General features: G+C 40.2%; 1 long non-coding RNA gene across 1 annotated transcript in view; it reads left to right on the top strand.

Annotated features, from left to right (window-relative positions):
• LOC140850621 (uncharacterized) overlaps nucleotides 1–23395 on the top strand; it is a 279666-nt gene that overhangs the window by 169788 nt on the left and 86483 nt on the right. The window lies entirely within an intron of this gene.

The following is a 23395-nucleotide window of genomic DNA, read 5'->3' as shown; positions in this document are numbered from 1 at the left end:
TGATTTGGGAATGGTGAGTCTTGTAATTGAAAGATGGAGCTAAATAAACTCACAAATACAGTTATAAAATATTGGTATAGGACATTTTAACATGATAACAATGTGAATTTCCATTAGTTGGTATCATGTACTATGTTAAAGAGTAAATCCTGTGTTAGAATGCTGCAAAGTTATAGAGAATTATGTGAATAGATGAATAACATTTATATAGGGAAAATCTGGAAAAATCCTTGATGGAAGCACCAAATGTCAAATGCATTTACAATGCTTTGTAAAGGAATGGAAAAGCATAAAGAAAATCTCACATAAAACAGAAAAGGGCAAACAAAGCCTTGCTAACATTCTCACTGCTATTATCAATCTTTTTCTGCTAATGGCTGTATATAAGACATGCACATTCATCTACCCATGACACTGGTGCAGAGCATGGAACAGCAGATCTCTTAAGTCTGTAATTGCTTGCCACCCCGTGCTGGGGAAAATGAACTGATATTTTCTGGCAAAGCACAGTACACCTGCCATTTAATGTTCTTAGTTACTTTATAGACAAAAGTAGTAGAAAAACTGTGTTTATTACTACTAGCTAGTTAAAGAAGAGAAGTTGTTTCTGAAAAAAACAAACCAACCTGTTTTTCAAACATGCTCTGTATGAAAGTTACCAATTGTAAGTTTGCAAACATGTGGGATGGCTTTATCACTTAATTTGCTAGAAGATACAAAAACCACTTGAGTTCTCAAGGTTTCTGTTGTATATAAAGGAAGAGATGAACAGATTTTAATATTGGCCTTTGAAGGGAAGAACAAACTATGTTGGTATAATCAAATTCTCAGCCAGAGGAGGACTTTGAGAAACTTGAAACCAGAAAAACATGAACCCATGCTCTTGCTGGTAATTCTGATACAGTTCCTTCTGATCCTGGAAAGCCACATGCCCTCTCCAGTTAATGCAGGAGGTTTGCTCCCTTTGTGTGGCCCCACATTGGCCACTGCAGTGACAGGGAGGAAATACTGGTTTTTTTACTTTGTGACTCTGATGGGAGCTCAGGGGTGATACGGAAGATTAAATGCTGGTGGCCCCAAAGGAAATGCTTCTCTTGGTTCTGTTTTTGAAAATTGTTTTTGTTCAGTGTGATGATACTACATTGCCAATATCTTTTCTGGACTTCGCATGAAACGATATTTCCTCAGAAAGATGAATGCCTTCAGTAAAAATGAAGGAAGAACTGGCAGAGCAGCGTATCAGGCAGAGTACATGATTAGTTGCCTTTGGAGTATCCAGGGAGGAAACGCATTCACTAATTATGTAACAAATATTTATTGAGCACCTACTTTATTCTAGGCACTGCAAATACGTGGTGAATAAGATAGAAAAGACCTTGACTTGATTGGAGTTTACATTCTAGTGGGGAAAAAAGAGACAATAAATAAATAAATATATATGTTAAAAAATTTAAAATAGTGTTACGCATTTTGTTCCAGTTATAGAGGACTGCTCTAGGGGAGGAAAAATAATTTTCTCTCTAACCTTTTTGAGTTCTTGGCTGAGACTCCACTCTAATAAAAGATAGATTAACAAGAGAAAAACAGACAGATGTTTAAAGCATGTGTACCTCATATATACATGGGAGAGACCCAGGGACACTGAGTAACTCTCTGAGGTGGCCCCAGCCACCAACTTAAGTACCATCTTTAGCTAAAGATGAAAGAAATATGTTGTGGAGGAAGGAAGGCCAGTTATGGGGTTAGCAGGAAAAGCCCAGTAAACAAGGGTAAGGTTTGTTTTGCAGACTTAAGTGGGTGCTTTCTCCATTAATAAGATACTCTTGTAATTTAGTCATCTTTCTCTTCTTGCCACAGAGAAGGAGATAGATTTTCTTCATAAATACAGCTTTCTCTTACAAAAGAGTAACTTCTGTTGTCAGAGTTTCTCTAGTGTCTACAGTTTCTCAAAAATACTCCTTATGTCAAAGAGCCATGTTATGGGGTGGCATATTCTGCTGTCTTCATAATAATAAACCAACCCAAAACTTGGTGTCTTAAAACAACAGTTTTGTTCTTGACTTTGTGGGTTGGGAATATTGGGCTGCATTCGATTAGGCTGGCATTTCTGTACACATGGCATCAGCTGGGACAATGCGGGGAGAGGGGAGTCTACTTACATGACAACTTGTGTGCTCCTACACCCAGCATCTCAGTGGTCTTAGCCTCTTTCTCTTCCCACTTGGAGTCTCATCCTTCAGGGCCTTTCCAGGTGGCTTGGATTTCTCATACGACGGTTATCTCAGGGTAGTAACTCTTTTTACATGATTGTCTTCCAAAAATCACAAAGCAAAAGTTGTCAGAATAGTTAAAGGTGATCCTCAACAGTGTCATTTTTATGTATTCTATTGGTCAGATCAATCTCAGTGCCCACATAAATTCAAGAGGGGTTCGAGAAATAGACTCCACCTCCTGATAGGCAAGTGGCAAAGTCATGTTATAGAAGAGCAGTTAGGATAGAAAATATTTTTGGCATCCATATTTGGAAAATGCCATCTGCTACATGCTAGAAGAAAATGAAACATAGGAGGAAGTGGGTTGGGAACAAAGGAAAAAGGAAACATATTTTTAGTTATGGTAGCAGCCATGAAAAGGAATTGGGGAAGATCATTTTAGTCAGAGGGCAGTAGGTGCTAGTTTGAGCAAACTCGAATAGAAACGGTCAGTTTGTATTCACATAATATCCCATTAACAAAATTAATACAGAGTTTGGATAAGGAATGGCAAGCTGAAAGACAGAAATTCAACTAGTTTCTTTTATCCACCTTCTCTGAACATTTACTTCAGTTTGTCCTTAGTTATTTCATTCTTATCTGCTTAATTATGTGCTAGAAGTGATAAATTTCAATGCTGACTGATGAGATATGGTTGTGATACAGGGTTCCTAAATCAATCACAAACAAATGCAAACATATCAGAATTGATGTTGCCCCAAAATTCTCATGATCCAAATAACTGGAGCAGGGCTGAGGTTGTTAGCAGCACTGTGAGGTAGAGCAGAGAGCCCTTCAAGGCAGTTCACAATAATGTCCCTCACTATTAAGAAGTGTTTTGTCTCTTAATGTTTTTGCAAAATCATAACTGATTATTGACCACAACTCCTTAAAGACTTACTAGGAAGTCATATACTCTATTGGCAAGGTATAAAGTTATGTTAAGTAGGTAAATTTATATTTAACTTTCTGGAAAACTTCCACACTGCTCTTTCAAAGCAGTTGGACCATTTTACCTTCCAGCAGCAAAATATAAGCATTCCAGTTTCTCCACATCCTCACCAACACTTGCTATTGTCTATCCTTTTATTATAGCCATTCTTGTGGATATGAAGTATCTTACTGTGCTTTTAATTTACCTATGATTTAATGATCAAGGATGTTGAGCATCATTTTTTCATGTGCTTATTAGCAATTGTTCTATCTTCTTTTGTTTGTTTGTTTTATTTTGGTATCATTAATATACAATTACACGAGCAACATTATGGTTACTAGATGTTCATTGGTTTTAAACACAAAGTTATAACATCCTTAATATAGAATCATTGAATTTGAGAAGTACATAAGCACTTCAAAATTTTGTAATCTAACCTCTTCATTTTAGGATAAATAGGGAGGACTGAAGATAAAGTGCTTTGCTCTAGGCATGAAAACAAATTTGTGGTAAATTCTTGCTGCTTTAAAAATTCTCCCTCTATCTTTGATTTTAGAGAGTTTTATTTTAATGCGTCTTGGAAAAGATTGTTTTGGATTGAATTTGGGTAACCTATTAGCTTCATGAAACTTGGATGTCCAAATCTCTCTGCAGTTTTTAGAAGTTCTCAGTCATTATTTGTGTGAATATGCTTCCTTCCATCCTCTTCCCTTCCTCTGGTCGCACCATAATTCACAAATTAGTTCTTTTGATAGCATCTGATAGTTCACAGAGACCTTCTTCACCCTTTTTTTATTCATTTTTCCTTTGTTCTCTTCTGAGACTGGATAATTTCAAAGTTCCTGTCTTCTACGTCACAGATTCTTCTGCTTGATTTATTTTGCTGTTGAATAGATCTATCCATTCACTTTACATTTTTTCTTTCATTTATTATTGCACTTATTAATTGTCTCTTGCATTTTTTACTTCATTTCTTGTATTCTTCAGCTCCAGAATTTCTCTTTGGTTCTTTCTGTGATTTTTCCTTGTTAAGCTTCTCATTTTGTTCATGTATCGTCTTTCTGATTGTATTGAATTGTCTTTCTAGATTTTCTTGTAGCTTGTTGAGCTGCCTTCAGATAGCTATTTTGGGTTCTTTATCAAGTAATCACAGATGCCCATGTCTTTGGGGTTGGTTACTGTGAAATTACTGTGTTTCTTTGGTGATGTCATGTCTCTCTGATAGCTCATGTTCCTTGAAGTTTTGCATTTCTGTCCTCACCTTTCAAATTATCAGTCACCTCTAGTTTTACTGACTGAGTGAACTACCTTCTGTCAGCCCAGTGGATTCTGAGGCTTTAATGTATTCATATTTAGATACAAATAACTGTGGGAGAGGTAATGTTTTGAGCTATCTGCATTCCTGTGCCTTAAATGTTCACATGTTTTTTGGAAAGTAGGCTCAGATGGTGGAGAGGAAACAAAGTGTCTGAAGCCATTGGGTAAGTGGTCACCCTTGTTAAGTGGATGAGTGGAAGGTTGTACAATAAAATGGTAATAAAAATAACCAGGGGAAAGGGGAAAGAAGACCATCCTAACTTTTTTCACAATTTTGCTTAAGGATCTCCCTTACACTACATGTAAATGCTGGTAAGTAAGGTTTATTGCTGCTTAAAATAATACTGATATGGCCTCAGAAGGACCGGGGGCATCAGCCAAAGTGAAGGACATGGGCACCTCTGGCTCCTTGCACCATCAAGAACTGTGACATCCCTTCCTTGTGACTTGAAATCTGTCTTCTGACCTCATTCTCCTCCTAAAGTGGTTGCTTTTCCATTGATTCTCTGGCTTCACACTTTCTTAATCTGGTATCTAAGCACGTGGACAACTTTCTGACCAAACTGAGGTCTCTTTCTCGTATTTTCTTCCAGGAATTCCTTTGGCAGATACATTTGACTGCTGAAGAGGTGTAGTGATTCGAGGACCCCAGAGGTGAAACACATTTGGGGTTCTGGCTCCTAGGAATCATGATAATAATCAGTCATTAGACTAAGGCCTTATCCTATAATTCTTTTGGGACAATCAGTGTCCCTTGAGGGGTGATTCATGGACCACCTGCATCAGAAATCACTTGGTAGGGCTTATTACAACTGCAGATTTCTGACTCTGTTCCAGAGCAGAGTATCTAAGGGTGGACGCCAGGGATTCCTAGGTCTGCTCAAGTCTGAAAATCTCTGAGATCACTTGTACAGGACTGAAGCATGTGAAAAATGAGCAACAAACAGCAGGACCCCCAAAAGGGGGGTCAGCAAAAAGAGGAGCTGGAAGAGAACCGCCAGAGCCTGTTGAAGGGGAGCATCAGGGTGGGTGCTCATTTGGCCTAGAGGAGACTTTCCTGGTGATGGCAGACTAGGGGGCACATTGCATGTCATCATAGGGGGCAACATGTAGCTGCTGTCCAAACAAAGGACAGATTGCACACACACTCAGTGCAAGGGGCTGCTGAATCTACATCAGGATTGATTTCCACTCCATTCCATTTACCTTTACGGGGCACTTACTACATACATGCTTCTCAGTGAGCTAACTGCTGTTGAGGTGCACAGAAAAGTACCAGGGCTTTCTGGAACTGGTGATTTACTTGGTGGTGGTGGTGGCAGGACACATGGAGAGGAATCTAAGGAGGGCAAGCAATCAAGTGCTAAGACAGTGTGAAATTCAGTGCAGGAAACAATGAAGAGTAAAAGTGTATATGGTAATGTTTTTATAAGTAGTAATTACTGGTATGCTTGTCACTATAGGCGCTGCAAGTTCAGAACAGGCCACACCTGTTCCTCATGTCAGGATCACTGTCAGGGGCATCAACTTTAACTGAATTCCTCAGAGCTGTGGGTATGAACATTGCTGGGGATGCTGGCAGTGATGGGGCAGCCTCATGAAGATTCCTTTGTCTAATGCTGCCTTTGCATTGTTGAAGGCCAAGGCAAGTCTTGTGAACCTGCCAGAATGAATTACAGTTCCCACTGGACTCCACTCAAATTAGATTCCTACTTTGTTAATTAATTTGTTGCTGTCCTTGTTCTACCTCTTACCACCATCTTTGTCCATATGGTGCTGGGTCACTGCATGTGATCATCAGAGACAGGCATGCCTGGCACATACTGAGAGCCCAGTAAATACTTCTTATTGACACTATTACTGTTCTCATCATCCCCTCCACCAATGTGAAAAATTATACAAGAAAACAAAGACGTGTTCTCATGGAATCCTAGGGTTGGGGAAAGGGAAATTTCAAAGGTCATATAATTTAATTAAATTAATTTTGTATTAGAATGTTCTCTAGTACATTTCTGACTAGTGTCTAGTCAGGTACTGAATCAGTCCTTCTGTTCTTTTCAGCATATCCCTGTCTTCTGGGTCAGCGCAGAACACTACCAGAGAACATGAACAAAGCATGCGATGTGGTGTCCCATGGCTACGCCTGGGTTCAGCTTTCCCAGAATCCTCCAGGCCACGAGGGCCTGGGAGCTCACATTGTTTCCACGTGCAGAGTTGCCTATGGCCGTCATGTCACACTGTGGCTCCTTTCCTCCCCCAGCAGAGGTTGGGGTCTGGCACTTACACTTGATTCTGCCAGTTTTGAAGCAAACTCTCATGTCTCTGTAAATCGCCTTTCTTCAATAGTCCTTGGAGCAGGCCATCGGTGTGTTCTCTAAATACGCTTCTGACCCACGCTTTGGATGTATCCCCCCTAGATTGTGTGTGTGTGTGTGTGTGTGTGTGTGTGTGTGTGTGTGTGTGTGTTGTAGGGGAGATTTGTAGAAGCAGAAACTGAGGTTCACAGGCTCAGAGCAGTTGGCCCGGGGTCAGAACATCTAGATTCAAATCTCTGCTCAGGCTTGCTGGTGGCCTTGGGCTGTTCACTTAATACATATTAATATATATACTTTAGTATATATACTATATTAATATAATGAAAAGCCTGTACCTCAAGCTTCTTGTCTCTAAAGTGGAGACAGCAATAGTTACTATGCGGTTTCTGCAAGGATTACAATAGATGGTGTGCTCCGAAATGCTTAGCACAGCACTTGCCTCTCATAAAGTGTTCATTTTAATCCCTTCTGAACTAAGGTTTCCCTGGGCCTGGCTGAGGGTGTGAAGTAGAAGAGAATCACTGACCAGAGAAATGCCTCCAGCAGTTTCTACAGGGTGTGGGGAAATGGTGTTAACTGGAAATTACCCCTAATGTCTCATTGTCTTAAGCATTATTTTGAACAAGAGGGTGGGGGAAGAGGGAGAAGTAATTTTGGTCTCATGCAAGACATCAGAAGAGATGGATTTGTTTCCTGCATCTCACACTCATGCACAATGACACCTAGATGGCAAAGACATGCTTGTCAGCCCTGTTGTCCCTCCACCGCATAGCTGCCTCCTCGTCATTCTTGTTGCTGTGAGGGATTTTTCTTGAGACAGTCTAGTTGGATGTGACAGATAAAAACAATAGCCAAATAAAGCTACTTTCTGCTCCTTATGCAGGCGTAGATCCTTTCACAGCACAGAGTAGGGGATTCAGGGTGGGGAGAATGAGAGCCCACAGGCTGTGTTCACCGCCTCCTCTGCCTCCCTCATGCCCCAGTGCAAAGCTGCCAGCATCCATCAGGTCACATTGCTCCCCTTTCTTATCCTCAGCTCTCCAGGCTGGGGAGAGTGTTTTCATTAATGTCAGAGGAGGCCAGGTCCAGTGTGAATTCTTTTGTGTCATGCTGCTAATGTCCGACAACTTCACCCAAAAGGCTTTCCCAGTGTATTTTTCTTGTTCCTCTGAAAAGAGAATTTCACCTGTTTATAAACTCCATGTTGAACATATTACACACAAATAATTCTTGTTTCCTAAATGGGACGAAATTTGACATAGTGACCTAAGTAGAGAGGAGAGTGGATAACAGGTTAAGACCCCCTTTTCAATATGTAGGTGCTCGGCATTGGGCAGTGGGAAAAGGCAGTTATAGAGTCTACATCACCAGGAAGGGTAATGCTTGGGAAGGTTTTACATCCAAGAGTGAAGTCTCAGAAAAATTCTCTTTGTGACAAAATAAAGAAATTAGACTTCCATTTATCTGACAGAATGATGGGATATAATATGCTATGCCTGAGACAGGCTGAGCCAAGAGAAGGGAATGAACTTGGGACCCAAACAGATGATGTTTAATCTGAGCTCTGCCACTTTGTGACCTTGACTAAGTTCCTTCATGCCTCTGCACCTCAGGACTATCACCTATATAGTTGGGAGGGGTATGCATACACCATAGAGGGAATTGAAATTAAATAAATATATAACAGCACTTGTCACATGCCTGGATTTTATCTGCCATTGTTCTTTTTCTCTTTCTTCCCTTCCCTCAACTTACTTTGTCTTGTCTTCTCAAATCATAGAAGTTTTCTTGCTGTCAAAGTCAGTCTTACACGTTTGTAGAAAAAGCAGTCACCTTTCATTAAGCTATTTAGAAGGACCTAAGAGCCTGTTAACTTAAAATTATACTCTCAATCTCCCCCCTACCAGGTTTGTCACAATATCTAAATTCTTCTATGAGTACTTTTTGGAGGGTTAAAACACAAAAGGCCTCTGTTACACAAATGTTACCTGGTTTCAAAGAAATGAAGGAATGTAAGCCTTTGGCAGCTTAGCATGGGTTCACCAAGCGAATGAGGCAGGAAAGAAATGGGCCACATGAAGAATTTACTTAGTGGAGAAGAGAGGAGGTAAAGAAGGAAGCAAAGAGTATAGCTGTGTCTGGGAGGAGAGGTCTGAAAGAAGTCACAGCAGAGTCTCACGGACACCCATGGGGTGGGCAGCGATGGCAGACGGCACGGACACTCAGGAGGTAGGTGGGACAAGGGCAGAGAGCACGCAGAGAACGGAAAGCTGGGAGCATCTTGTCTTGGGACTTGCCATGTACAGGGCTTTATGTTTACCTCTTGTTTTTATTCCTGCATTTACATCTTGGTTGCCAAAAATGTAAGTAGAGATAAAGAGGCCAGAACTTTCCCCCTTTTTTCCTTTTTTTTTTTTAACATCAAAGGTTAACTATTTGGCAAATGATCACTTGTAATGCACTTAATGGCACCACAGCGTCCAATTCAGCTCATTTGAATGAACAGTATTTCCCCAGGAGAACTTTATTCACTCTGGCTTGATGGCACTGGGAAATTATTTAGCTGCTAGGCAGGGTACATTCCTCTTTCCTCCCTGCTGCATCTCGTTTATTGCCCTAAATGCCAACGCAAGGATTTAAATATAAATTCCAGGGCTATTTTATTTTACTCACATCAGTATTTATACTTACAAATACATGTCACTTGCCAAAATGGTCCAAAAGTAAAAGATGACAGTGCAGAGCTGCATATTAATGTATTTGCACATAATGTTAGTATACTCTAAAAACGTGGGGTTGGGTTAGTTAATAAAGCACAATTGGGCTAAGAAATATTAATAATATTCCAGACACCTTCTTGTTATTGTCTGAAAGGATTTCTGCATCTCATTTTCACTGAGGAAAAGAGAGGTGTGACAATTTAGGGTTTAATGGTCAAATGATTCTACTGCTACCCAGATACCGTTATTTATGCACCATGATTATGTTGATGGATCTTTCCAATTTTGTCAGTCCCTTCTGTGTCATTATTCCTTCAGCTGGTTAGTTTCTGGCTTTCATATGTGCCCCAAAGAAAAGCAGTTGATGGTGCTCACATTTCTATTGCTAATCTTTGGTTTATTAGATCTTTTCCTATAATTGCATTTCAGGGGCTCTACTAGGTGCAGGAATAGTCGGTGTGTGTCAGGTATTATTGTAAGACGTGGGGAGCGTAATCCTAGGCTTTCCAAGGTAAGATAAATGTGGTATCTGAGAAAAATAGATTGTTGATGATGAGGCTTAGTAAGAAACACTTGTTTTCCTTCCAGCGTTGGTTGTTAAATTAAATTATGACTTTGAGGAACAGAAGCTCTACATTCTTTCTTCCTGCCTTGAAAGCAGATTCAGCTAGGATTTTATGCTGGGTCGTTTCCCTTACTCTGTCAGTGGCTGGCACCCTGATGCACACTGCTGTCTGCTTCAGATAAATCATATTTCAAACATATTTTTTTTTTTCAGATTGGACAGCCAGAATTAGTGGAAGGAATGTCAGTCTGTTGCCAGATCTGTCAATATAAAGTTTAGATCACTGTTAACTGGTGCCAGTTGAGTTAACTACCTGACAAAAAGGCTCATAATATGCCATGAAGAATGATTTCATTCTTAAAATGATAGATGCTCAAAGCCAGCAGGGATGTTGAAACCAACCCTGGCCCTTTTAAAAAGGACTTGATAACATTATGGAATAATGGAAGGAAGGAAAGCTTGACCTGGAAATAGATGGAGGTTGAAAAATCCCATCTTTATTTTACACAACTTGTCTGCTAGCATAAAAAAAAAGAAAGCACCCGAGGTTTGTCATGTGATTAAATAGCCTCTTGTTTAGTGCAAGCTGCTTCGGAGGACTTTGTAGCTACTCCAAATTCCACAAGGACGGAATGCAGGCTCAACATGGTTTGGGAACAGATATGTTTCATTGTTTTTCATTAGAGTAAGCTCATCTGTGCTAATGAATAGAAGCAAAGAAGTATAATGGTTTATATGCAGTTTATTTCCTAGTCTTTCATGAATCTAAGGCAGCTGTTTCCAGTCAGCTCATGGCTTTCTTCCATGTGACAATTCAAGGATTCATACTCTTTTTATTTTACAGCTGTGGTGTCCTCCAGTCTAGAATATCCTGTCTCAAACCTGAAGGCATATATGAGTCACCCGGGGAGCTTGTTAAAATTCAGATGGTTTCAGGAGGTCTGGGATGAAACCCAAGATTTTTGCATTTCTATTAGGTGCCAGGGGATGCCAATGCTGCTGATTCATGGACCAGAATCTGAGAAGCAGGCATCTGAGTGCCTCATCAGCAGCGGCAACTAGCTGGTGGAAGAGAAAAGAGCACGAAGCACGTGGGGAGTGCCTGTGGGGCGGGCTTGGGATGGCATGTATCGTATCTGTTCACATGTTATTGGCCAGAACTCAGGCAATGGCTGTCCCCAACTCGTGGGAGGCCAGGAAAGGGAGGCTAGCTCTACGTTTCAGGAGAAGAGGAAGCCCATCTCAGTAAGCTTCCAGAAATCTTTGCCACATTAGGTATTTCAGGTGCTACAGCTCATTTATTTTCATGATATCAGAATAGTCCTATAAAAACATCCCCCCTAGACTTAGCTTTTCTTAATATTTAAAAACAATGTTGACTGTTTGTTATACTTCTCTGGGAATGATAATACCTGGCATTTACAAGTAAATCTTTTTTTTAGAAGCCCAAAGCTCCTTATGAGCCTGGTTTCATTAATCTTATGGGTTAGACATGGAATTGGGTCATGATTTGCACCCATCACATACTTGGGTGTGCAGAACGGGTGTGGCCTCTGCACAGCAGACAGAGCACTGGTCATGTGGGGTGCGATGCTGTCCCCGTCGACCTCTCCTGTGGTTCTCTATGGTTTCTTCTGACAGCAACGCCCATGGCTCTCCTGCTTCTCTCTTTGTTCTTATGACAGGATCTACCTTATTCCTTCCCTGAGTGGAGTTTTCTCCTGCCTCTATGCTGTGCATGTATTCATATGGTGCATTTGTCCTTAAAGGACTCAAGATCCATTTAGACCATGTAATTCATTTTAAAGAACTTAGTAAAAAGTTAGCTGAATTCAAACTCCAAGGACAGTTTCAAACAAATGCATGTTATTGGAACTGGTATTCAAAAAGGTACAGAGAAGAGTGTCTGGGGTCCATGGGTCAGGCACTTGTTTGATTTCAGTATGTGGTCACCAGGGCTACATTTGATAATATGTCAAATTATCTTATGCCTAAGCGGGAGATGGGGAAAAAGGAGTTATCTTACTCCTGCTATTGTATGCCAAGCTGCAGAGAAGCAAAAATACCTAAAGCTTTTATAGGTTTTGCAATCATATCTTCCCAGCTTAGATGTGGTTGGTATGCTAACTAAGGTCATAACAGTTGGCAGCTTTTCAAGCCTAATATATGTGTTTAGCTTGTAAAGCTTGCCCTGGTAAAAATGAGTTTTTGTTGTTATTACTATTTTCTTGCTTAAACACCTGGATGAAATGATTTGGTCTGCTTCTAAGAAATCTATAACAAAAAAGTTTAATGTTGCATTAATAAACTGGCAATTCCTTCTTTCTATTCCCAAGGGACATATCCTATTTTGGGATACTTTTGTACAAATATGATTTTAGAATATATGTCAAAAAGCTGGAGCAGAAATTTCATTTGGTAACTCATGAAAGGTACAAAGCTTTCTGCCTCAGGGTTCTCACCCTGAACCTCCCCAGTGTTTAAGCTTCTGCCATCCCATGTGCCAGCTTCTCTCCTTAATGGTGGCTTTCCTCACATGTATTTGGAAGGATGAGTTTGTTTCACTTAGATCTTGAGTCATCTCTGTGCCTGCTCCTTCAGGGCCAGGCCTACTTGTTGGTCCCAGTTCCACTGTCATCCACCATCTACTTGGCCCCTGACCACTGCCTTGGGCTCTTGGACCTCAGGCTGCTCACAGTCTGTTCCCTGTGCAGGAGCAGCAGTGGAAGGGCCATCTGAACCAGACCACACTTCCTTCTCCTGTCCTGCTCCCTGGTTGTTCACCCTCCCAAATGCATGCTTGATGGACATATGCAACTTGACTAACTTGCTGGAGAAACTAAGAGGAACTGCATTAAAGGAAGAGAAAAGTTTTGATTCTGTCTCATGCGAGAGTGCTTACCTTCCAAGGGAAAAACACGGGCATTTAAGTGCTCTCTGGGTGTTGTCTCAGGCAAATGCCCCCATTCCTATCTTGCTCCTTGACCCTATGTCCGTCTTCTTCTAAGGAAGGATGTCTCCTTCTTAAAAGCTCTACAGATTGTATCTTCACTTTCTGTTCGGCTCATTTCCCCCTTTGATCTCTCTCTTACTTTATCCAGTAGCACGACCCAGTAATTCCCAGCAACCCTTTCCTATATTTAAGACTTCAAGCCTTTGGTAACATCCAGTGACCAGAATTGAAGTATGCTTAGCAGGAGAGTCTAGGATGAGTCGTGGCTATCTTGGTCCAATTGAAATGTCCAGCGTAGATTAAAAAATACACAGTCTGGTTCCCTTCTAACATTCATGCCAGATGGAATTGGAGAATAAATCTTGTTGACAGCTATTGAATAGATACACATAAACTTACTCATTCCCAAAATAAGGATTAATTCTCAAAAACAGTAGTGTTTAAATCCAGCCAGGTGAGATTTCTCCCTGATCCTGGCTATTTTTTTGTCCTCCTGGTCCAGGATAGACTCTTGAATCTCCTGCTTAAAAAATCCATAAGGAGTTGAGTCCATTGCACTGAAGACTACACAGATGCCCAGGAGAAGGTGTGAAATGACCATTTTTGGGTATGTTAGGACAGATCACATTCCTGGTCAGGACATACCCACCTTGTTCCTCTTTCTTTAAAAAGGAAGCATCATCCAGGCTGGGGTAAGAGAGGTGGAAAGGCAGTGTGGGCTCTTGCAGTAGCTTTGTTTTGTTCTTTTGGAACAGGGAAACTTAATCATTTTTTTCTTGTGGAGTATTTGTAGACAGGTATTAGCATAATTGTCTTTCTGATGACATGATTTTTTTTAAAAATGTGGGCTGTTATTTAAAATCAGTATACTTAGAGAGAGACTCTTTCTTCCTACTTTTATGAGTGCACTTCTCAATCAAGGTAGGAAGATACTAGGGCCATGCAAGTTCCTAATCACATGAATTATATATATTAAATTATATACATATATATTTAAAAGATCGGAGTGGGTCATTATCTGGTTTAATAGCAACTTAGTTGTAAGAGTCATCAGTTTTATAGACCTATGCTAAAAGTAATGCAGTTCCATTAGTGTTGAGTTTCCTAAATATTGTGTCTTTGAAGTAACAGGAAGGAAAACTTTGAACTGCAGGGATATGTAAAAAAAAAAATCATATAGTCTGACTTTTAGAAGTAAACTCTAAAACTGTCTGGAAACCACAAATGAAACTGAGGGCCCGAAAGATTAGATTCAGCGACTCCACTGCACATGATTGAAAAGCAGTGACGGTGGAAAAAGAACAGCAGTGCAGTAACAACCTTCTTGCATTGCTAAATCCTAAGTCAGTGAGTTTAAGAGAGATGAAGGAAAAAAAGATGAAGCAAAACCGTGGTAGCAAAAAATTCACTGGCTGAACTCATACAGATCTGAATGCTGCTAAGGAACGTGAACACCAGCGAGCCATGCCCCACGCTACCCGAATCACAGCGTGTTGGAGTTGGGGAGTTGGTAGTAGTCATCTAACTCCTTTCTTCCGAAGAGTAGGCTCAGAGCAGCTGAGTGGCCTGTCTAATGTCTTTGTTCCTTGGTGGCAGTCATGGGATTAGGTCTTCAGAATCTTCACAAGGATTCACATCTTCTAATTGTTGATTTAGACATCCATGGAGCTGGTTTAGAAGCAATCTTAGCGGGTGGGGGAGGTTGAGCCTTTAGTGCTGGGGCTCACTTTCATTAGCACATTTGGGCTTTTAATTGTCATAATTACTGGGGTCCTAAGATTTCACTTAAACGGGCTTTTACTATTTAAAAAAAATGTTCAAAATCCTCTGTACAACAATATGCTTCCATTTATAGACTGCAGACAATTTATTTAGCTTGCCAACTATGAATTTTTTTTGGGTGCTCATTAGTATGGCTCCTTTCCTTGTAGTTATTCTTGTTTTGTTCAACAGCACCCTAAATAAATAGGTTTGTACACTTCAGCAGATGATATGGTATGTTTCTTTATATATACAGGTTTTATTGCCAGGTATTTAGGCAAAAAATCAAAACTGCTGATTAATTACCTCTTGATTCTAACAGAAATCTATCAAGATGTTAAACACTGAAGAGTTTCACTTCTCATGGATAATTTTCTTTTAGTCTTTTTATATTTGTTTTAGGTTCTAGATACCAGGTATTTCATCTTTTAAAATGTGTTCTTATTAATAAAAGATGTGGGATAATTTGTAGACACGAGGTAAAATCCAGACATTGTGAATTGAGTATGAAGGCAAAATCTATAAAGTCTGAAAATACGGGTCATTGAATACAATGATATTGGGGTTCCCTATAGTGGACAAAAGATCTGTTTGGATCCCTCAGTGTGGTTCTCTGTGATTATGAGTGATTTTTCTGTCATCATCCACAGACGATAAAGCCCTTTAAGAGAACTGGCAACCGAGGCAGGAGAATATAGAATGCAGAGTGGGTGGGAATTCATGATCAGCAAAGCCTTCAGCTTTTAGTTTAATTTTTAGGACTCAAGTTCTCATAATCATGTTCCTGGACCATGAACAACTACAAAAGAATATGAAGAGAAGAAAAGGAGAAAAGAAGACATTGCTCACTTGTTTTCATTGTGTCCGTAAAGGTGAAAGATTTGCTTTTAATCAGTCAATCCTTGATTTATAAGGAAAGGACCTCTTGGTTCTAAAATGCCAGGAGATCTGAAGTTACAGCATCTTACTGATAGTGGTTATCAGTGTATTTTAAGCTTCAAAGGAAAAGAGAAATATATTGATCAAATTCCAAAATGTCTAATAGAGATATGTATCCCACAGGGATGGTAGTACAGCATGGAGAATAGAGCCAGTGATTCTGTAACATCCTCCTATGTTGACAGATAGTAACTGCACTAGTCTGGGTGAGGATTTAATAATATGGTAAGTGTTGAACCACTGTGTTATATACTTGAAACCATAATAAGATTGTATATTAATAATACTTCAATTTAAAAAAATAGAGATGTATCCATTTCTAAAGACATTGCATAGTCTACTTACATGATCAGTTTCATCTAACAATTTCATCACTGGGCCTGAAATAGGGAAATCCTGACAACTGGTTATCAAAACCTATTCACTAGATTTTGATTGTTTGTGTTATTGAGCAGAAGAATATCTAATCAATACAATTTATGGAATTTCTTATGGAAATACTCATGGAATTTTGTGTTTAAGTCTATTTAATTTAAGAAAAGGTTTTGGAGTTGTACTTTGTGTATGCTCACATCCCACACAATCCATTCAAATATTGCAACTTTTTCTCCTTTCTAAGGCAACTTATTGGTGTTGGTGGGGATAGGGTCAGTAGATTTCTTAGCACAAAATTTACCATGGAAATCTTGAGGGACTCTATGTGATTGAAGACAGGATTTTCATTTTGACAGTTTAATGCATTTTACATTATGATGGCATTGCATGCTTCACGGATCCTGAAGAAGAGCTTTCATTAGGTCTTAAAGTAGCCTCTTTCTCCCCATGTTTCATCTCTTTTGCTCTCACAGCAGATCCCAGAGGGGACCCATGTGTGGAGGGAAGATAATTTTTGCAACTTGGAAATGATGCATGTTGTTCTCTGCCTTGAATAAAATTAGTTACTTAAGAAAATGTCCTGTACTGAGAGTGCTTTGTCCAGTCATGGAATGACCTAGAAGACTAGCCCCTGACTACATCCTGGTTCATGGCTCCTTGTAGAACTCTAAGTGTAAGTGATTCTGCAATTTTCCTAATGTTGGGAGTAAGGAAATGGATTTGACACAAGATTTCAATCTGTCCATCTATCCTACTTAATTTACTTTTCCAGCATGAGAAAGAACACAGAGACATATTATGTATGTGTGGTATACATCTCATTTACTAGGGCCCCCAAAATAATCTAAATTCTAGCCCAGACACCTCCATTTATTCGTTGTAAAATTTGGGGTAAATAATCTAATATCTGGGTTTCAGTGTCCTTATTCTGTAAGAGGGAAATTAGTCTTACCTTGTAAGTTTGTGTTAAATATCTTAATTTATTTCAGTTCTTCAGTTGAGTATCTTTACCCAAGAAATAAATATTACTAGTTCCATATTATTGATGAGAAAAAAGGCCCAGAGAAGTGAGCTAAATTGCCCACTGTCTTTTAAATAGCTGGTGAAGGACTTAGGTTACTTTTGAGCCCAGTTCACGTCTGACTTCAAAGCTAACTCTCTTTCCAGGATGCTGGAAAATGCAGCTGCTGTACCACATATTGTGATGTAAAGGGCAGTGGGGTTTTCTAAACTGCAGGGTGCTCTAAAAAGAAAAAACATTTTATCATTTCTTACTTTAATCATAGTGCTGTTATTAATAATAATACTCTGACCCAGGGCTAGACATCCAACATGTTTTGGTCTCAGGTTCCAGCCTCCTTGAGCAACACAGATAGCCTTGTCTGAGAGGCACTCTTTGTAATGTTACTAAATTTACTCAGAACTTTGGCAAACGTAACAGGATTGAGAGCAGCAGGCACTGATGGATTTGGCTGATAATCTCTTCTGGGATGGATTACGATAAATAGTGTTTTTAGTCCAAGTCAAATTATCTGTTTGATAACTGGTGAGAAGAGGTGGACATTGTCTGAAGAAGTCTTTTAGCCTTCTGGAGAAATTATTTTAAACTGCTGGGTAAATATTTCCAGCAAGTTGGGGGAATCCCACTTACGATGTGAAAAAAAAAAGGCAGTGCAGTAACAATCTTTACGAACTGCCTAAATCCTAAAACCATTTAGGAGAGCTGACAGCCAAACTCATGATATTTTAAAGGTTTTAATAGAGTATGAGAGAATTAGAACATTTGGCTGTTGATCATTTTAGTGGCTGCTCAAATCCTGCATATTTCACATTTTATCTCTGAGCGCTAAGTAACACTTGGAGCAGGAATTAAGTTTCTTGTGATAACTTCTGATTTTTTTTGGCCTGGAGTAGCAAAGTCCATACCATTTGTACGGATTGCCTCTGCAGCTCTCTGAGTCAGAGCCCTGCAGAACTTGCACAGGTGTGCTAGGAGGAGATTGGGACAGAGTGACCCGGCAGCTGCTCCCTCCCTTAGGATTTATGACGCTAGGTACAAACCAGACTCCGTACTTGAGATGGAGGAGTTGATGGGCAGGGGTTCAAAGGGGTTCAAAAAAACAGAACTTATTGCCAACCTCAAATTCTTCCTTTCTTAGGACACATCTTCCCTTGATATCCCCTCCTTTCTTCTCAACTCCTAAGGTATAAATTATATACAACCATGAATGTGTGTTATTATTTTGTGTTTCTTTGTCTTCCCAGTAAGGTTTCAAGTAACCTAAGGGTCATTTCCCTCTTCTGTGTTTCTCATGATGATGCTTAGTGCTGAGAGAACCTAATACATGTTTTAAAATGTTGAATATTTAATTAGTCATTATAACTTTTTTTTTCTTTCATAAGTCACATTTGATCACATTTAGAGGTACATTTTTAGTTCTGTATGTGATGCTAATAATATACTTTGGGGAAAAGAATTATCTTTGTAAAAAGCCTTCACAGATATAATGCATAACTTTAAAGGGCCCACCTTAAATCAAACTAAGCCAAACAATGATAGCTAGTAGTTTTTCCTTATTTAAACTAACAAATAGAGAGCAAGTTATGTTATTTATGAATGAGGGATTCTGGAAACATTGAGTGTACTTAAAAATAGAGGCTTGCTTAAATACTTTTAAAAAAAGCTTTTAAAACTACAAAACTAATATTTACTTGTAATAAGGATAAAAGTTCAAGTGATAGAGAAGTGTTTATTACTAAGGAAGAGTCCCTCCTCCACACTCTTCCCCCGCGAGGGAGGCAGTTTTGGCCCATGAACTTCACTCTCTGGTGTCACACCAGTGAATGTGTTACCCTGCGTGAGACTCTGCAGGCATAATTGAAGTCACTCATCAGCTGAGATTGAGACAGGGAGATTATCCAGGTGGGCACAATATGATCACAACATAATCCCTTAAAAGCAGAGCTTTCTTCCAGTTTAAGGCAGAAGAGGAAGTCAGGTGACTTGACATTGGGGAAGGTCATGTGCAAGGAGGACCAGAGAGCCGTCCCTGGGAGCTAAGGCCAGACCCCAGCTATTAGTCAGCAATGTAACAGGAGCCTCGGTCCCACAACTTCAGGGGACCGAGTGCAGCCAGGAACTTAAATGAGCTTGGAAGCAGACTTGTCGCCAGAGTCTCCAGAAAAGAATGCAGCCCTGCCAAAATCTTGATTTTATTTAGCTTTGTGATATTCTCAGCAGGGAACCAGCTGAACTACGTTTTAACTGGACTTCTGACCTACAGAATTATGAGGTAATCAAGTGGGTGCTGTTTTAAGTTGCTATATTTGTGGTAATTTGTTTCTGCAGCAATGGCAAATAATGCACCCCATGTCCATTCCAGGGAGTCATTGGCTTGTTGTGATTCTCCAGACCATTTAATGTTTTGAAATATTTCTGACTGGAAGTCTTTGTAGCACATTAAACCTTGATTGTTGTTATGAAGAACGCCTAGACTTCTGCCATGCTAATGTTGAATGTTGACAATTTCTAATTCTGAATGCATGAATTCACATTTTTTAACTGGTCCTATCAATGAGAGTGTTTGCTATGTAAAACTTTAAAAATCAGATGGGAATTTGCCTCATTTATAATAGTCTACTTGGTCTACTGTACTATGTATTTCCCTTATAAATGATCCTCTTGAACCATTTTACTGCTATACTGGATATTTCCTGGCTTCCATGGTGACGGAAACTTTGACTTAAGGCAATGAACTTTCCATCAGGGACAGAAGGGCCAACGTGAGACTCTTTCTGTTAAGGGCTCCAGTGGCAATGTAAGGTTTCATGCAGTTCATTCCAACTCTCTGCTCAAATTTAGGCTTTATTGAGAAATACCAAAGTAGATAATTAAACATGATCTTTTTCATAACTGGAGGGAAGGGAATAAAAATAAAGGTGAGTTTACTACTGTAATTGTTATAGTTTGTTTTTGGCCTTCCTTTGGATTTGGGTGTGCAGAGCAAGGTTATATTAAATTTAGGCAGCATTTCTATAGTGATTAAAGTGGCTGTTGGCCTGTTTGTTCATTCACCCATGTGTTGAGACAGGGTATATCACTCCACGTTAGCACCCAGTGACTGATGGGCTGGATTTTGGACTCCATTTGACCTCATCGCAAGCATAGCAGTAATGGAAATTTAGGTAATGGAAGATACCATCTAGGGCTGAGACTCAGAAAATGTATCAAAATGTTCCTCCATCATATGACATTTTTAACCTTCTGTTTCATACTTGTAAAATATCAGGTCATAAGCGGTAGAGTAGAAATGCTTACTCTAAGGGTAATACAGACGTATCTGGCCTGCCTGGCAAACGGGAGAGACAGGCCTATTTGCATGACAGCTGAGGAGACTTCTGGAAAAGAATGAGGGAGGAAGGACTCAGGAACGATAACTTCGATGCAGTGAAGATTTTGTGCATTCAATTCCAGTGTGTGTGGGGGATGGTTTTCCCCACTGCCAACAAGCAGTTCTCTGAATAGGGAGTCCTACAGTTCAATTCAGTTCACTTCCGTTCCGATGTTGTCTACCCAAAGACAGCATCAGATCCCACATGCTAAGGGCTCAAGACTGCCCTCTTTTTCTTCAACTTGAGATGTCAGTTGCAAGTACAGGTTGTCCAACATCATCTGTGCTTCTGACCTACCAACTGTAGATTGGGGGTTCCAAAAATCCCCTCCTTAATTTGCTAGAGTGGCTCAAGAAACTCAGAAAAAACATATTAGTCAGTGGATTACTGTTTTATGATGAAGGGATATAATTCAAAAAACAGGCAGATGTAAGAGATACATGGAACAAAGTATGCGGAAAGGGGGAAGAGCTTCCATGCTCTCTGCGGGCATTCTCTTCCGCAATTCCGCAGGGTCACTAACCCCCAAGCCCTCCCAAGCCTCTCCTTTTGGGTTTTTATAGAAGCTTCATTACATAGGTTGTACTCAGTCTCCAGCTACTGTTCCCTCCCCAGAGGTCAGGGGCGTGGAAATAAAGGTTCCAATCTTCTGATCACATGATTGGCTCCTCCAGCCACTAGACCCCATCCTTACATTATCCAAAAACTTCATTAACATAACAAAAGATACCTTTATTGATCTCATCACTTAGGAAATTCCAGTGGTTTAGAAGCTTTATGTCAGAAACAGGGATGAAGATCAAGTATATATATTTCTTATTTTAAATCACAATATCACACCCCACAAGGAAAACCCTAGGTATCAGAGGGGAATGGAGATTCTGAGTAGAGGGGAGCACCTCAACTTTGAAACCAGCGCTGCCTGGTTTGGCACCCAGGACTCCCGATTCCTCAGTGGCTGTAGCTGGTGGGACAATGCAGCCATGGCCCAGGAGGATCATGGGGCCATGTGGCAGTGCGGCAGCCTCTCTAGGAATTGTCAAAATGCTGGGGGAGAAATGAGACTTTTAATAGTTTAGTTTTAATATCTAGTCAATGATTGGGACCAGAGCTGGTGAAGTTTGAAATATCCGTGTCACCTTGACCTGCAGGTGAGTACTTGAGAGACCCCCTTACATACTGAGGTAGCCAGTTTTTAGGATGGTCCCTAGTGACCCCTGCCTCTCACTATCCATGCCCTTCTTCAGTCCCTCCCATGTCCCATAGAGCTGACCTGAAACTAACAGGACATTTTGGAAGTGATGGCGTCTGACTTCTGAGGGAACGTCATAAAGAATGTTCCCTACCTTTCCTTCCTCTCAGATCACTTGCTTTGGGGAGAGCAGCTTCCCTGTGGTGAGGATGCTCAGGCAGCTCTGTGGCCAGGAACTGAGGCCTCCTGCCAACAGCCGTGAGAATGAGCCCTCACGGAAGTAGGTCTTGCCACCCTGGTCAAGCCTTCAGACAGTTGTAGCTCCAGCTCACATCCTGACTTTGACCTCCTTAGAGATCCTGAGTCAGAACCATCTCCCTAATCTACTCCCAAATTCGTAACCCACAGAAACTCTGTTGTTTCAAGCCACTAAATTTTGGAGTAATTTGTAATGAAGAAATACACACACACATACACACACACACACACACACACACACACACACACACACACACACACACATGCGCTGCTATAGGCGCGTTAATCCTGTTCTCCAACACCATTCTCAATTGCTGCTTCTTTGAGGGCAGCATCTATATCTGATAAATCTTTTTCTTCTCCATAGTTCCTAACACATTTTTCTTAATATATAGATTTTTAAAAGGAAAAGAATGAGTAGCTTTGAACAAATCTCAAATTTCCCAACCCCTTTTTAAATAATAACTAAAGTAAAATGTTTTATCATGGAAATTGTGGCTATGAGGAGACTGACATAGAGGCATCCGTAGGAGCGCAGTGGAATGGGGCAGACAGGAGAGGGGTAGACAGAAGTAAGGCAGGGATTTCCCTTTATTCGGGTCCCCCCTTGTTTCCACTGCTCTTACAGCTTTAGTTACCGCTCCCTCCTCATGGCATCAAAATGACTGTGGTCCCGGTGAAAATAAAATGAACAAAGGTGATGGATGGATAGAGAGATAGATACAGATAAATACGTGGGCAGATAGGTGGATAGGTGCATAGATAAATGAATGGCTAGACAGATATCCAGATATAAAGGGAAAAATCGTTTTGCTCACTGCCACAATCTATAGTTTTCTTTACCAGTCACACATGGGTGATGAGATGTTTTGTGCTTTCTCCTTAAAAATCTTGTTAATATCTATCTGTGTCTGGGCCGGTGTATTCATCTGTCAGTTGCAGCAGACTCATGACTCAGACAGCTGCTTTCTGAAAGTGACATTTAACATGTTGTTTTTATAATTCCTGGGGGATGATGAATGGTCAGAGTACAAATAATTATTATTCGTTAAGCACTCACTTTGTTCTTGGGGTTGAATATCTACAAAATGTTTCTCAGAAGACCTGCGTTAACATCATTATATTAATAAGGAAGCTGAAGTCTGGAGTGGTTTTGAGCTTTTGCACAGTGAGTTAAAGGGTGAGGTGAGGTGTGATTGGAATAGAGACCTTTTAACTCCTAAGGCAAATATCTTACAGAGAGACCGTCTGAAGCTATTTCTGGTTCTTCTTCTAATATGCAACAATTATAAGCATACACAAGAAGGAAAAGTCTGTGCTGGGCTTATTACATGTATCTTTTCTCTAGTATGTAGCGTCGGTTGTGTTTATTCTAAAGAAGAAAAGTGCTCTGCTAGACTTATTAAATTTTGGAGGTCTTTT

This window comes from Manis javanica, chromosome 7 (genome assembly GCF_040802235.1).
Source record: "Manis javanica isolate MJ-LG chromosome 7, MJ_LKY, whole genome shotgun sequence".
In the NCBI taxonomy this organism is placed as follows: Eukaryota; Metazoa; Chordata; class Mammalia; order Pholidota; family Manidae; genus Manis; species Manis javanica.
Note: the sequence above shows the minus strand (reverse complement) of the source record. Positions and strands in the feature narration are given on the sequence as shown.